General features: G+C 37.3%; 1 protein-coding gene and 1 long non-coding RNA gene across 12 annotated transcripts in view; both read right to left on the bottom strand.

Annotated features, from left to right (window-relative positions):
* Positions 1-16,184, bottom strand: part of NFIB (nuclear factor I B) — a 235,700-nt gene that overhangs the window by 143,542 nt on the left and 75,974 nt on the right. The gene's annotated exons all lie outside the window — the stretch shown is intronic.
* Positions 13,987-16,184, bottom strand: part of LOC309633188 — a 70,538-nt gene continuing 68,340 nt past the window's right edge. Inside the window, exon 2 of the long non-coding RNA XR_014247371.1 lies at positions 13,987-16,184. This exon is cut by the window's right edge and continues 27,252 nt beyond it. This is a non-coding gene — a long non-coding RNA (uncharacterized lncRNA).

The following is a 16,184-nucleotide window of genomic DNA, read 5'->3' as shown; positions in this document are numbered from 1 at the left end:
CTTGCTCAGATACCTGCAATTCTGTGGAAGGCAGAATTCTAAGATGGTCCCTTAAATTTCCTGCCCCCTGGTCTACATGTTCTGCATAGTCCCTGGGACTGTGAATATGATGGATTTTAATCCCACGATTAGATTATGTTACGTGACACAGTTGACCTTAAATTAGGGAAGTAATCCAGGTGAACCTGATCTAATCACATGAGCTCTTTAAAAGCAGAGCATTTTCTCTGGCTCATCTCAGAAGGTAAGTCAGAGAGATTCAAAGAAGGAGAAGGAATTAATGTGCCATTGCTGGCTTGAAAATTGAGAGAGCTACATGGTAAGGATAGGGGACAGCCCCCTGAGAGCCAGCAAAGAAATGTGGACCTCAATCCTCCAGCCACAAGAAGCTAAATTCTGCCAACAAGAATGAGCCTGAAAACAGACTTTTCCCCAGAGCCTCCAGATGAGAACTCGCCCCAGCAGCCTCCTTGATTTCAGTCTTATAATAGCACAGAGACTGTACACACTGCTCTGGACTTCTGACCAACAAAACTGCATATTAATAAATGGGTGTTGCTTTAAATTGGTGGTAATCTGTTACACAGCCCAAGAAACATATACACCTACTGAATAAAGTCACTTCATATGGCGTTCGGGGTCCTCAAAGGCCATTTCCTAAACTCCAGGTTCAGCTCCCCTGACAGGAAGTCATGCATTTCAAGCCCCAGGGAGCTGGACCACTGTGCCTTTGCCCATGCTACTCCCCTAGACAAGTCTGTCCTTCTCTTTATCCACTGCGTTTAGGAACCTGCATTCCATGCAGACCAGATCAAATGCCATTTCTGTCCTAGAACTTTTTCTAGGCTTTGGACTCAGCATTAATCCATTCCTTCTTTCTGCTGCTCTCTTGGAATGTTACCTGCAGCTCTGTCTTCTGAGTTACACAGCTAACCAGGGGCTCAGAGAGGTTAGGCACTATGCCCAGATCACAGAGCCATAGAGCAGGGACTTGAAGACAAAAATCTTAGTCTATCCTGACAGAAGCCAGGCTGCACTCTGTATACTGTGAGCAGCAGAGCAGATCTCAGAGCTGATCGACTTTAACCAAGCCCTCCACTTACTGATAAGTGACTACATTAGATTCCAGTTCTTGTGATACTAATTAACTTCTATGTTGCATTGTTTTTCTGAATTGCAACCTATTTGCATCAATTTTAGCATGCACAATTCCCACCCACAGTTCCCAGAAGAAACACATTTAGATATGAACATTGTTAAAAATTAGCATTCCAGAATTTTTTATTTTATGACATTTATCTATGAAAATGTAACCATTCATTATTTAATAATTACACTGGCTTCCTTTATACTTCAAGTTCTTTCCCTGTTGTGCAATTCCACGGGAGAGAGAAATCAAGAAGTAAAATTTTGAAAAATTACGTTTGACCTCAATGGTTAAAAAAAAAAAGGAAAAAAAGGAGGAAGCTGTGTTAAAGGAACAGGTTAGAGCCAATCTAATTTCAATGAAATGCAAAAGCAGAAAAACCTTCCTATTAGTTCTAGCTCAATTCCTCCACACCTACATCTGATAAGGAAATGGCAGTGCCTGTGATTGATAGAGAAGTGAAGCAGCAGGAACCCACCTGGTCTCACAGGCTCTGGCCACGGCTTCCTTCCCAGCCACCCTGTATCCTATCAGCGCCTCAACTACACTCCAGTTGGCCACGAAGCCACTGATGGGCATTCTGTGTATCTTCTGGGATTTTGTCCTTCAAGCAAATAGGCTTCTACCTAACCCATAAACAATCTAAACAATACTCAAAGACATAAACTCATAATAAAATAAAAGAGTCCCTCCTTAAATCCATTCTCATCCCTTATTGTATTTCCGTGAATAATAAACAACTTTTAAGATTTTTCTGGCCTACTCAGAAGGCCATATTCAACAAGCATAAAGTGGAAAACAATCCTAAGCTAGGATTGTTTTTTTGTAGCTTAAGTCCTAAGCTACAAAAGCTATGCCACATTGAACAGCTATATGCCAACAAACCGGACAACCTAGAAGAAATGAATAATTATTAGAAACATACAGCTTACCATGACTGAATCAAGGAAAAACAGAAAATCTGAATAGTCCAAGGAGATTGATCAGCAATCAAAAAATCTCCCAATGAAGAAAAGTCCAGGACCAGATGGCTTCACTGGTGACTTTTACCAAATACTTAAAGAAGAATGAACACCAGTCCTTCTCAAACTCTTCCAAAAAACTGAAGAGGAGGGAACACTCTCAAACTCCTTTTATGAGGCCAGCATTATCCCAATACTAAAACAAGAAAAGGATGCTACTAGGAAATAAAACTATAGGCCAATATCCCTGATGAATATAGATGCAAAAATTCTAAATAAACTAGCAAACCAAATTCAGCAGCACATTAAAAGCATCATTCACCATGTTCAAGTAAGATTTATCCTTGAGATGAAAGGATGGTTCGACATACGCAAATAAATCAATATGATACTTCAAATTAATAAAATGAAAGAATTACATGCTCATCTCAATAAATGCAGAAAAAGTATTTGACAAAATTCCACATCCATTTATGATAAAAGTTCTGAACAAATTAGGCATAGCAGGAACATATCTCAACATAATAAAGGCCATATACGACAAGCCCACAGCTAATATCATACTCATTGGTGAAAGGGTAAAAGTTTTTCCTCCAAGATCTGGAACAAGACAAGGATGCCCACTCTCACCATACCTATTCAACATAGTACTAGAAGTCCTAGCCAGAGTAATCAGGCAAGAAAAAACAAGGTATCAAAATTGGAAAGAAAGAGGCAAAATTGTCTCTATTTGCAGATGACATGATTTTATATATAAAAAACCCTAAAAAGTCAACAATAACAACAACAAAAAACTTAGATCCAACCAATGAATTCGGTAAAGTTGCAGGATACAAAATCAACACGCAAAATCAGTAGCATTTCTATACACTAATAATGAATTTTCTGAAAAAGAACTAAAGAAATCAATCCCATTTACAATGGCATCAAAAACAATAAAATACTTAGGAATAAATTTAACTAAGGAGTTGAAAGATCTCTACTCTGAAAACTATAAGACATCGATGAAAGGAATCAAAGGAGATACAAATAAATGGAAAGGTATCTTGTGTTCACGGACAGAAAGAACTAATATGGTTAAAATGTCAATACTACCAAAATCATCTAGAGCGGGGTCCCCAACCCCCGGGCCATGGACCGGTACCAGTCTGCGGCCTGTTAGGAACCAGGCCGCACAGCAGGAGGTGAGTGGCAGGTGAGTGAGCGAAGCTTCAACTGCCGCTCCCCATCACTTGCATTACCGCTCCCCATCGCTTGCATTACTGCCTGAACCATCCCCTCAACCCAGTCCGTGGAAAAACTGTCTTCCACGAAACCAGTCCCTGATGCCAAAAAGGTTGGGGACTGCTGATCTAGAGGATTAATGCAATCCCTATCAAGCTTCCAAATGCACTTTTTACAGAAGTAGCAGGAACACTCCTAAAATTTATAAGGAACCACAAAAGACCCTAAATAGCAAAAGAATCCTGAGAAAGAAGAACAAAGCAGGAAGCATCACACTTCTTGATTTCAAGCTATACCGTACAACTGTAGTCATCAAAACAGGAAGGTACCAGCGTAAAAAGAGACAAATAGACCAATGGAACAGAATCGAGAACCTAGAAATAACCCCAAGCATACATGGTTAACTAATATTTGATAAGAAAGCCAAGAATACTCAATAGAGAAAAGACAGTCCCTTCAATAAATGGTACTGAGGGGTGGTGGGGGAGGGATTGATTGGGAGATTGGGATTAGCAGATGCAAATGATTATACATAGAATGAATAAACAACAAGGTCCTACTGTATAGCACAGGGAACTACTGGGTTGGCCAAAAAGTTTGTAAAACCCAAACAAATGTTTTGGTCAACCCAATATATTCAATATCCTGTGATAAACTATAATGGAAAAGGATATAAAAGAGGATGTACACATATGTATAACTGAATCACTTCTCTGTACAGCAGAAACTAACACAACATTGTAAATCAATTATACATCAATAAAATATTTTTAAAAATATAAGTAGTGCTGAGATAATTAGCTCTTAACACGCAAAAAAATGAAACTGGTCCCATATTTTATACTACTCCCCAAAATTAACTCAAATTGAATTAAAGACTTAAATGTAAGGCCTGAAACCATGAAACTCCTAGAAGAAAATACAGAAACAAAGCTCCTTGATATGGGCCTTGATAATGAATTTTTGGATATGACATCTAAAACACAAGCAACAAAATCAAAAACAAATGAGTGGGACTACATCAAACTAAAAAGCTGTACAGCAAAAGAAACCATTAACAAAGTGAAAACCATATATTTGATAAGGGGTTAATATCCAAAACATATAAAGAACTCATACAATTCAGTAGCAAAAAAAATAAATAATAATTAAAAATGGGCAAAGAAACTGAATAGACATTTCTTCAAAGAAGATGCATGAAAGGCCAACAGGTACCTAAAAAGATGCTCAACATCACTAGTCATTAGGAAAATGCAAATTAAAACCACAATGAGATATCACCTCCTGCCTGTTAGAATGACCATCATCAAAAAGACAAGAGATAACAAATGCTGGCATGGATGTGGAGAAAAGGGAATATATCCAAAGATAACAAAAACACTAACTCTGAAGATATCTGCACTCACGTTCATAGCAACATTAATTACAATAGCCAAGACACAGAAACAATCTAAGTGTTCATCAACAGGTGAATGGATTAAAAAGTTGTGAGATCCATCTATCTATCTATCTATCTATCTATTTATCTATAATTCAGTCATAAAAAAGAAGAAATCCTACCATTTGTGACAGCATGGATAGACCTTGAAGGCATTATGCTAAGTGAAACATGTCAGATAGAGAAGGACAAATGTTGTATGATCTCACTTACATGTAGGATCTAAACAAACAAACAAACTCACAGAAAAAGAAATCAAACTTGTGATTACCAGAGGCAGAAGGTGGGCAGAGAGGGAACTGGAGGCTGGTGGTCAAAAAGTACAGACTTCCAGTTACAAGACAGATAAGTACTAGGGATGTAATGTACAACATGATAACTATAGTTAACACAGCTGTATGATACATAGGGAAGTCGTTGAGAGTAAATCCTAGGAGTTCTTAACACAAGGAAAAATGTTTTTCCCTGTTTTTCTTTATATGAGAAAACAGATGTTAGCTAAAGCTGTTGTGGTAATCATTTCACAATATACATCAAACCATCATGCTGTACGCCTTAAACTTATACAGTGATGTATGTTAATTATTTCTCAATACTGGGGTTGGGGGCGACAGTACACCAGCATTTGCTGAGAACTCTGCTCCACTGATACCACAGTTATTTTCTGGACTCCACATCATAGTTCCGTATGGAGACCCTATTTCCCTAATCATGGAAAACTATGATCTCACCACTAAAAATAAACAGCTAAGAACCAAAGAGGATAATTGCAATTGAAAGTGTCCTGAACAAAAATCAAGCTTTATATGATCTCAGTTTAATCATCTGCCCTGTCTTGTTCTTTTCCAGAATTATATATTTTCCAGTTTCATATTTTCTTTACCACTAATGTAGGTATATAGTTTCTTCCCTGCAAGGACATTAAGTAGTTTTTGAATCGTATAAATTTTCCTTTGAAAGCATTTTTTAAATATGAAGTGTAGCTTTGTTTACTTGAATGCCTTTGATTTGGCTATCCAAGGATTTAAATCCTAAGGAATGCTCTGAGAAAATAAATAAATATAAATGTTGTCCTTAAGAGGCCAGTGATTATTTGGTACTGGATTCATCCTTAAACTATATTCTTCCTCAAGTACAGGGCACTTTATATGATGTATTTGAAAGCAATAAACTGAACTCGGGATGGAACAAAGTGATGGATTGTGTCTGGGGTTTTTGTGGTTTTATGGCTTTGGGTTTATAAGCAAATTTTGTTTTATGAAAACAACATGAAAAGGCCGTCATTGTTTATGATATTAAAGTCTAATGTAAAAAAATAATAATGTTTTCCAGCTTAATAAGCAGGCATTAAGCTTAGAAGCAGATCTAGTTCTACCAAACTCTCAGGATTCACTCCCAAAGTTGCTTTCATTCTCTACAAAAAGATCCAAAAAGTACTCGGAAACACAGAACAAAATATTCAAAGGTCCAGGCCAATATAATTGTTTCTAATGAATTTTTCTTTTACATTGGTTGTACATAATATTTGGTCATTGTGGTGAAATATGTGTTATTTCCTTTTGAATGGATCTCATTTCAACAAAATTGATTAAAATATGACTTAGAAGATTGATCGGGTAAATTTTTTAACACTAGTTCAGAAGATTCAATTATTGTAATCTTAAATTGGCTCTCATTGTTCAATAAACATTGACAAAATAATTAATTGAGAAGGTATGTACTCTACATTTTAAAGAACCTGTTATTTTTTTCTAAAATCATTTAATGATGACAATTTGGCTTTGTAACGAAACTGAAAATATTAATTCATTGAGAGATGAATCATCTCTCATCCAGTAAGCCAATAAGCAATATTTAAAGAATATTTTTCGTCAAAATCTATTCAGTAAAAACACCCTCAAGAAAAGCAATGAATATATGATTATGAGTCTTAAAACAACAAAAAAACAAAAAAAAATTTAACATGACCTTTATTAACGGAAGCATATATTTTTAAAAGTATTCCAGATAATTGCTAATCACATTTTAAAAATAAACATTAGATTAATACAGCCAAGGACACCTTAGAAATGAACAATTAGAGTTATTCAGATAATTCTGTCTTTGCCATGGACTAAAAATTTAAAATGACTTTTTTGTTCACATTTCAAATGGCTTTCTAACTTATAAACTCAAGGTGTGTTTGTGCCTCTCTGTGTGTGTAGAATCCTTCCTAAAGATGCCCCCAAAATACTACAATTTTAAAACCTTATTTATCAGTTCAAAGCTTTCTGCCACTTACCACTGTCTAGTGGATTACCAGTTCCTTGGAAAAACTTTATTCTTAGACTGCAACGTCCCTGTGGATGACTGTGAAAAGAGCCTTTGCTTTTTATTCCTAGAGGTTAATATAAGACATAAAATACTACTAGGTACTCAGAAACTGTTTATTGAATGAACAAAAAATTGATGAATTTTTTTAATCAATGAACATTGTTCTGAAATGTCCCTCTTTAAACTTGAAATGTATTATAACAGGTACTATAGAACAAAAGCAGAGCTGCTTTGGATTTTCATGAATTGGATATTTTCCCAAACCTAAGTAATAGGAATCCTGTCATGAAAACAGGAAGATAATAACAATACGTTGTGACTTACTTGTAATAATTTTTTAAAAATATCTATTTCCTCTACTGCTATATAATTGTTGATGAGAATAGTCACTGTGTGAGATGTCACTGATAAATAGGCATTTGATAAGAAGCCTCACAAAAGTTGGCTTTAATTCTCAATACAAACTGTCAGGGTGGATACTATTATTATCAGCCCTACCTTACAGGTGAGGAACAAGAGAGGCCTCAACAGGTTAAGTAATTTGCTAGAGTTAATGCTGCTGGTGAGATGCAGAGAAGAGCCGCCCAGGTTTCCAGAACCTGTGTTCCATCCACTGAACTACCGTGTCTCTTGGTACTCTGGAAGAATCTATATCTATGAATTTAATTTTACATAATTTCTCTTTCCAAGTGTACTTTAACATAATACCTTTTAAAGACAAAATTTCATTTTTAACTCATTTTGAATCATTCATTTACTCTTCCTTTAATCAGATTTGTCATCCAACTTTGTATTTCTATGTATCTTTTTAAAATTGTTATAGGAACAGTAGAAGTAACTGTAATTATACTGTGTTGAAGCTGACTTTAAAAGTTATTATATAGGAATAGAAACATACACATCAAAGGCACTGGACTCGATATGAACCTTATTTTTCTTACTAGTGATTCCCACATCTCAACCAAATAATCTTCTACTTGAGCCCATGCACTAAAGCCTACCTACTCCCACTACACACTCAAATTTAGTGGTCAAAATAGCAAACATTTCACTCTTCACTTAATGTCTTTTTTTTTTCCGAATTTTATTTGATTTATTTTTTTGATACAGCAGGTTCTTATCAGTTATCTATTTTATACATACTAGTGTAAATATGTCAATTCCAACATTTAATGTTTTTGAAATATGTCAATTACATATAAATTCAAACTGCTTGTAAATTGATGTATGCAGTTTTGCAAATATTGCAGTGAAAAAGCTTCCTTTCTGTCCAGGCTTTACCATTACATAAGAAAGGACCTCATGGTTTGCCTCTCTCAGTCCATCTGGGGTCTCTCTGTGACTGCGTTTTAACCTTATTAGAGTTCATCACTAACGCGGTTTCTCTCTCACTTGAACCCAAATCAAAATCAGCTTAATGTCATGTTCCTGGTGACTCAGTATGAAAGAGGGACATGTCAAAAGATATTATATTTGGGGGATCTTAGAAATTATTTGTTTCCTTTGACTTCTTTTAAATTTTTTTAGGTAATAACTTCTATTACTATCATTATTAGGTATACTACCTACTTATAAAAAGGCTTTGGGGAGATTTATGAAAAAAAAAAAAAAGAAAGAGAGAGAACCACTTAAGCTCAATTAGAAGTGTCCTAAGTATCACAAGAAAACAGAATACGTAAGATTTAATTTCATATCAGTTCTGTATTCACATACGGGTAACCCCCAACTTACTAAGGAATAGAGCTCCAAAAGCTCATAGGCGAGTCAGTGGTCTGGACCTCACATTGAAATCTCCTATCAAAACAATATCATACAAGGTGACTAGGTTTTCATACCAGCCCACAAAGCCCAATTCAACCCTGAATGCACTTCAGCTATGATACCAATAGTACCAACATGAAATCTGAGTCTAGGGAAGCTGGCTTGAAGACTCATGCCAAAGTGGAGAACAAGTCTTTATACAGTGAATTCATTCATTCAACAGACATTGAGTACCCAGAGGCTACAGAGTGTCAGTTTTACATGTTCTAATTCTGGAATTAAAGAGACCTGATCTTTAAATATTAACTGGAGATAAAATAATGCCTTAAAAGAAATTTAAAAAAAAAAAAGAAATAAGATAGGTAAAGTCCTTGGCACGTAAAAGATTAACTAATTTTAGTTCCTTTCCTTCTTTCCCAAGGGACAAAAAAAGAAAAGGGGGCCTTAGCTTTCTCTATTTAAATTCCTAAAGAAAGCCAACCTTAACTTCCAAACCCTCTTCTCTCCCTGTGGGCACTCCCATCTCCCTGACACCCATCCTCCCAGGTCCTGTGCCCCATGCCAGCCACCCTGGACTTCCCACTGTTCCAGGCCCTAAATGCATCACCTCTCAACCCAACCTTGTCCTCATTCCTGCAGCCACTAATGTCCACCAGGTGCTAAAAGAAAAGCAGATGATATGAATTTAAAACAATTGCTTTTGGTAACTGACATTTATTTTGTAAGAAAAAGTCTGTCAATCCCAATGAATTTCTAATTAGTGTAATGTTTCAGACAGTGTAAGAGTGATATAAAAGAATTCAGGAAGAGTATAATTGGAAGATGTCTGGGGACAGGGAGACAGCCATTCCTTTATTCCTTCAGAGTGAAGAAAATGCAATGAAGACTCATAGAGTTTTATGGAAACACAACTTCAAGGGGGCCCACATGGATTGGAATGTCCAAGAAGACTTCTATGTTGAAGGCCTTTCCTAGGATATAAGCCCCATGAGAGCAGGGATGTTATCTGTTCAAAGCAACCCTGAACCTCAAGGACCTAGAATAACTTCTGGTACATCGTTGGCACTGAATTGAAAAAATGTGGAAAAAAGAAAGGACATTGGCTTAAATTTAGACCTGACGAATGAGTAAAACTTAGCTGGGACACATGGGATTAGTAGAAGTGAAGTCCCTTAGGTAGAAAAGAGTAGGGCTCTTTGGCAAATTTAAAGAAGAAAAGGGAGACTGTCAAGATGATGAGTCAGAAGCGCTAGGGGGAAAAGTAAGAAATGAATTTGGAGAGGTGGGCAAAGGCCAGATCTGGCTGGGCCTTTCAGGATGTATAAGAATTTGAGACATTTTTTCAGAGACTGCCTAACTCCCTCATCTTGAGGCCCCAACTTGGACTGCATGTTCCACAACCACAACAGGTCTGATGCAGTGGCAGGGAGATTCTGGTGTGGGAGGCATGGAGGAAGAGTAGAAGCAGCCTCTGTATGTTAGGAAGATGAGTAACTCAAGCTATGCCTTTAGAGCTACCATACCTGTACTAGAACACGTTGCTAATGAATAAATAGACCATGGATATTTGAGTCCTTTGCCTAAGGCTCTTCCATGAAGAAAAATCATACTTTGAGGCATTGTTTATAAGTTCAGACTGCTTGCTAGCTAACCAAGCATGCTGGGATAGTTCATTGAAAGAAAAACCTGAAAAATGAAAACATTTTACTCCTGAATCTGTGTGTGTGTGTGTGTGTGTGTGTGTGTGTGTGTGTGAGAGAGAGAGAGAGAGAGAGGGAGAAGGTGAGAGGGAGAGGGCGAGAGACAGAGGGAGAGGGGAGAGAGAGAGAAGGGCAGAGAAAGAGAGACAGAGAGACAGAGAGAGGGAGAGAGAGGAAATTCTGTCAGGGGGCTGACTTTAAAAGAATGGAGGATTACACACTTCACTGTTCAAGGGTGACAGAGAGAAAACGAGGCTGGCACCAAGCAGGAAGCCCAATCCTGTCTGAATAAAACACTGCACATTTATGCAATCCCTGGTACCCGATCTTTTATCACAAACTATTTTGATTGCAAAGAGAGAAAAGCGCTAAGTAAAAATTATTTACTCTGGGTCTATTATGAAAAGAACAGATTAGCTCCCTAACACTTCGTTCTTTTTGAAGGTGTATTTTCTACCTTCCCGGTATGATTTATATTAATGAGAGGTTTAAAACAGGTTTTAACTTAAGAATGATTGCTGATGGTGAAGTGAGTAATTATACACCTTCTGACAGGACACGTGAATGGCTCATACAAGGGAACTGCATAACATGGCAAGCTAATCCTCCCTGCATAAAAAGGGAGAATACTTTGCAAGCTGGCCGATTTTAAGCTCCAGTTAACAAAAACCCTTTTTGTTGGAGCCTAAAACAGGAATGGGTTAACAAAAGCAAGGAGGAAAAAAATCTCATTTTTTTCCCTTCTTCACAAAATATAGTATTACAGGACTTAAAAGTTTTGAAAGGCCATGATGCGGCTGAAAGACCTGAGAAAGGGGCAAGGTCTGGGCCAACAACGACAAACTGAAAAGAACGCAAGGAAAACCAGAACCTCTTATCAGTAGGGAACATTATGATGTGATTCTAGTTTACTGTCGTTGTTGTTTTTTATTTTTAACGAGTTAAAGGTGTAGAGAGAGGGAAGGCGCCAACACTCTCTGGCTAGGTAGAGATGAAACGGGTTCATGGATGTTATAAAGGAAAAACCTTAAGCCATGGTGGGCGAGTCAACAGTGTGTGTGCCATTTCTGCATGGCTGCATTTTTCTCATACAAGAGCCACTTCTGGACAATAACAAGACCCCTAAAGCATCTGCTGAGGGATTACGACCCGGCTACACTGAGAAATGCTCAGTTAACACAGAGCGGCCGTGGGCTTAACTCTGTGTGTGCCTGGCCTGCCCACCACCGAACACACAAAATGCACAGTGGTCCTAGATGCTGTCTGAAGAAGACACTCAGCTGTTGGCACCACTCACCCGCTCAGGGAAAGGCAAGGAAGAAATAAAAGCCACCACATTTACTCCACATAATGGGGATTGAGAAAAGGAAGACTGGAAGACAAAGGTTAGCAGGTGAAAAGAAAGGAAGCCCGGAGGTCCACTTAATGTCTTAGAGGGCTAGAGATCAAGTCTTAGTATTATATTCTTTTCTAAGATGGACATCACCTTAGAAAATTTCAAATTCGAAATTTAAGGAACAGAATCCTTATACTCCTCTTCTATGTCTCGTAAATGATTCCTAGAATCCTAAATTTTGACAAGTTCCTAAGATGAGTTGAACTATTCGTCCTACTTTACTTAAATATTTAGATGGATTCATTGGCCACTGTGGTGTCTTCTGCACCTACAGGGGGCTATGATCACAGAAGTCAGGAATGCCCCCACCTACTTGCAGGGTCCCCGGACACAGAGCCCAGGGCTGCCAGGTCTCATCTAGCAAACTGACACACCCAGCCGGACAGGTCAAGAGGGCAGGCCTGCCTCTGGTTCCTTCCTTCTGCTAACACATGCTGCATTTGCTCTTGACAGGATAGAGCAGAACGTCTTCACTTTTTAAGAAAGCCAAGGCAAAGAACAGGAAGCTGAAGTTGTGGCATTTCCTAAACTAACTGTATTACTACTGCTCTTCAAAAGATCCTTTATACACATGTGGTTTAACCCTAAAGATAGTAAATCATGTTGAAATTGTGATATCCACACAAATATAGCTTTAAAATACTCTTTCCAAATGCAAATCTTAAGTAAATCATTTCTATTCCTTCATGGGTAACTGCAAACTGAAATTTCTAGATGTGGAGGAATTTCTCAGAAAGTGATACCCAAACTTTTCATGAAAAACATTTAACAATTTACCATAAAGAGGTTTGGTAAAGTTTGAGGTTCAGCATTCAGCTCTTTTGCTGTTATTCTTTAATATCTGTTTGCAAACTGCATATATTGCAAGGTGAGCCTATATACAAGGCAGAATTAACTAGTACTGTGAGCTGAAATATTTCAGTTTAATTAGAGTCCATCAATTTTGATCCGAAATAACGAGCAGAGGACACTTTCGTCATCATTAGCACTCATTCCGATACTCAAAAGGAAAATTGTTCTGAAATGTATACATCTTCTTACATATATAAAGCATCTATTGATTATAATTACCAAAACAAAAGTCAAGGGCAATGCTTTTTTATTATGTTACATGTCAAGGAAAGATGCTTAGAGAACTTCTGTAACCCTTGGAAACACAGCATTGGAGCCTGGAGTCTTCTGACTCACTGACTCACTGTCAAACCTAGGAGAAATTATCCTGCAGTAAAATGTCAGAGGATTACTCTCTAGATTGGATGGCACAGAGATTCGAGTTCTCAGCATCAGAAACATTACAAAATGCACGTGCCAGAAAAGTACATGCAATAAAAGTACTGGGAACAAGAACCCATTAACTGCAACATGTAAGAGAGAAACTACCACTTGATGTAGCAGGATAAGAGGGAATGAGACTGGGGAGAAGAGGCATGCAGGGATATTATTAATCTATTTTTAAATTTTTGTTTCTTTATTCATACATTCATTAAAAGTTTTTATTTAATTATTTTAAATCTTATTCAAATAAATTTAAACAAAATTTTATTTCTTAAACTGGGTGATGCATGCATGAGTTTGCTGAAACATTTATATTTTTGTATGTCTTAAATATTTCAAAATACATTTTTAAGAAACTGAACCAAGGGAATTAGAATAGGAATAATGAGGTGAAATCACCGGATCAAAGAATTGTAGGGAAAAAAGTAGCTTCAAGGATGTACACTTGGTCTCTTTGAACAGACCAAGAACAACCTAATATTTTCAACTTTAAATCCTTTACTATAATCGGGGTTCAGACGCGGCAGTCTTAGTATGCAGGCCTTCACAACTGGTAGGAGCTTAATAAATATATGTCTATTGATGATAATGATAATTTTACTCAAATAGGACATTACAGAGAATGTTAGATGATTGAAAATCAATATAAAGAACAAATACTATGTCAGAATAAACAACTTCACATACAGTGTAAGAGCCTCCAATGGAAACTTATAAGGAAGACTGGCAGACTGATTCTTTTGAGGAATTCCTAAAACAATGTTTTTGCAGATTTGCCTATTGAAGCTTTACCTTTACTGACCTTCTTTCCAATCCTGAGCTCTCTCTGAATCTTCATACATGCAGTTTCCTCTTCCTGGAATACCACTGCCCTTCCCCTGGTTAACTTTTGTTTTTTTTTCTTTTTTTAACATCTTTATTGGAGTATAATTGCTTTACAATGGTGTGTTAGTTTCTGCTTTAAAACAAAGTGAATCAACTATACATATACATATATCCCCATATCTCCTCCCTCTTGCATCTCCCTCCGAGCCTCCCTATCCCACCCCTCTAGGTGGACACACAGCACCGAGCTGATCTCCCTGTGCTATGCGGCTGCTTCCCACTAGCTATCTATTTGACATTTGGTAGTGTATATATGTCCATGCCACTCTCTCACTTCATCCCAGCTTACCCTTCCCCCTCCCAGTGTCCTCAAGTCCATTCTCTACATCTGCGTCTTTATTCCTGTCCTGCCCCTAGGTTCTTCAGAACCATTTTTTTTTTATTCCATATATATGTGTTAGCATACAGTATTTGTTTTTCTCTTTCTAACTTACTTCACTCTGTATGACAGACTCTAGGCCCATCCTCCTCACTACAAATAACTCAATTTCATTTCTTTTTATGGCTGAGTAATATTCCACTGTATATATGTGCCACATCTTCTTTATCTATTCATCTGTCGATGGACACTTAGGTTGCTTCCATGCCCTGGCTATTGTAAATAGTGCTGCAATGAACATTGTGGTACATGACTCTTTTGAATTACGGTTTTCTCAGGGTATATGCGCAGTAGTGGGATTGCTGGGTCATATAAAAATGTGGAATGCTTTACGAATTTGCATGTCATCCTTGTGCAGGGGCCATGCTAATCGTCTCTGTATCATTCTAATTTTTTTAGTATATGTGCTGCCGAAGCGAGCACCACTGGTTAACTTTTATTCTGGCCACCTTCACTGATCTGGTGTATGCGTCTGTCTCTTTTTTGTCCCCATAAGATTCTATATTTCAACACCATAACTTTCCCCATACTTTCATCAAACTTGATTGACTGTCTCCCTATATCCATACCCTACAGTTACTTGAGGTACTAATTTCCATAAAGCCAAGAACTGTGTCAGTCTTTTTCATCTTTGCATTTCCACTATCCATACTACTGCTGAGTGGCGGGCTGAATGAACTCTATAACTATTCTAAAATCTTTCCACTTTTTTCTTCAATTTAAAGGATACACAGAATGTTCTCATGTAAAATATATTCATTCTCTAACACCCGGAAGTATATAGGTATGTAAATCTATGTGCATATCAATATATATGATTGTCAGATGAAAAGTTACACAGAACAAATAACTTTCTTATACAGCTTGACTGATACATACTAAGGTATGTGTTGAACATTGAAAGCAGCTGTTGACACTAGTTTTTTAGGAAATAATCACCAAGTCTCTACATTTTATTCCTTTAAATTCAAGCTCGGAAAAGTTAAAAAAAAAAGATCTGGTGTTCATGGGATACCATTTAAAACTTGGGAGGCAGCCTGATAGAGTAGAATGCGTTCTGTATTTAGGAACTCAGTTCTTCTGGACTGCTCCTTACCTAGCTAGCCTAGGTGATTCCTTTAGTGTCAAAGGCCTCAGGTTCCTTATCTGTAAATGATTAGATTAGATAACAAGGGCAACAACCAATATTTATACAGCTTTCAGTTGATGCCTTGGACATATGCTATCTCATCCTAAAAGACCCCTCTGGGTTTTCAGGTGCTGTGATGTCAGTTTTACTCAAAACTATTAATTGGATATATGCCATTTACCAAACTAAATCCAAGAAGTAAATTTGTTCAGATAATTAATTTCTTATTAAAAAAAAAAAAAAAGCACTGTTGTACTGCAGTAGCTAGAATGACTTAAAATGTAATGTTGAATAACAATTAGGTGCTAAATCACCTTCAAAGAACCGACTACCTTTTGTTTTGCTGCTCACCGGAAGCATCACTGGGCCCTGCCTGATGGTAAAGATCAAGGGGCTGGCTTTATTGGTCCAAGGAGAAAGAAGCAGTCGCCTCTGCAGGAAGGGTTCTGTCAGAAAGAATGCCTGTCCTTACTAGACTGCACCACTTCTCCCCAAGGCTTGAACTTGAACTACTTAACTCTACAATACTCATAGAGTTTTTAATGTAATTACTACTGAAAGCTCAATGCATTTAT

This window comes from Balaenoptera borealis (genome assembly GCF_965194805.1).
Source record: "Balaenoptera borealis genome assembly, chromosome: 8".
In the NCBI taxonomy this organism is placed as follows: Eukaryota; Metazoa; Chordata; class Mammalia; order Artiodactyla; family Balaenopteridae; genus Balaenoptera; species Balaenoptera borealis.
The sequence above is the reverse complement of the archived record's forward strand: the minus strand, read 5'-3'. Positions and strand labels throughout refer to the sequence as shown.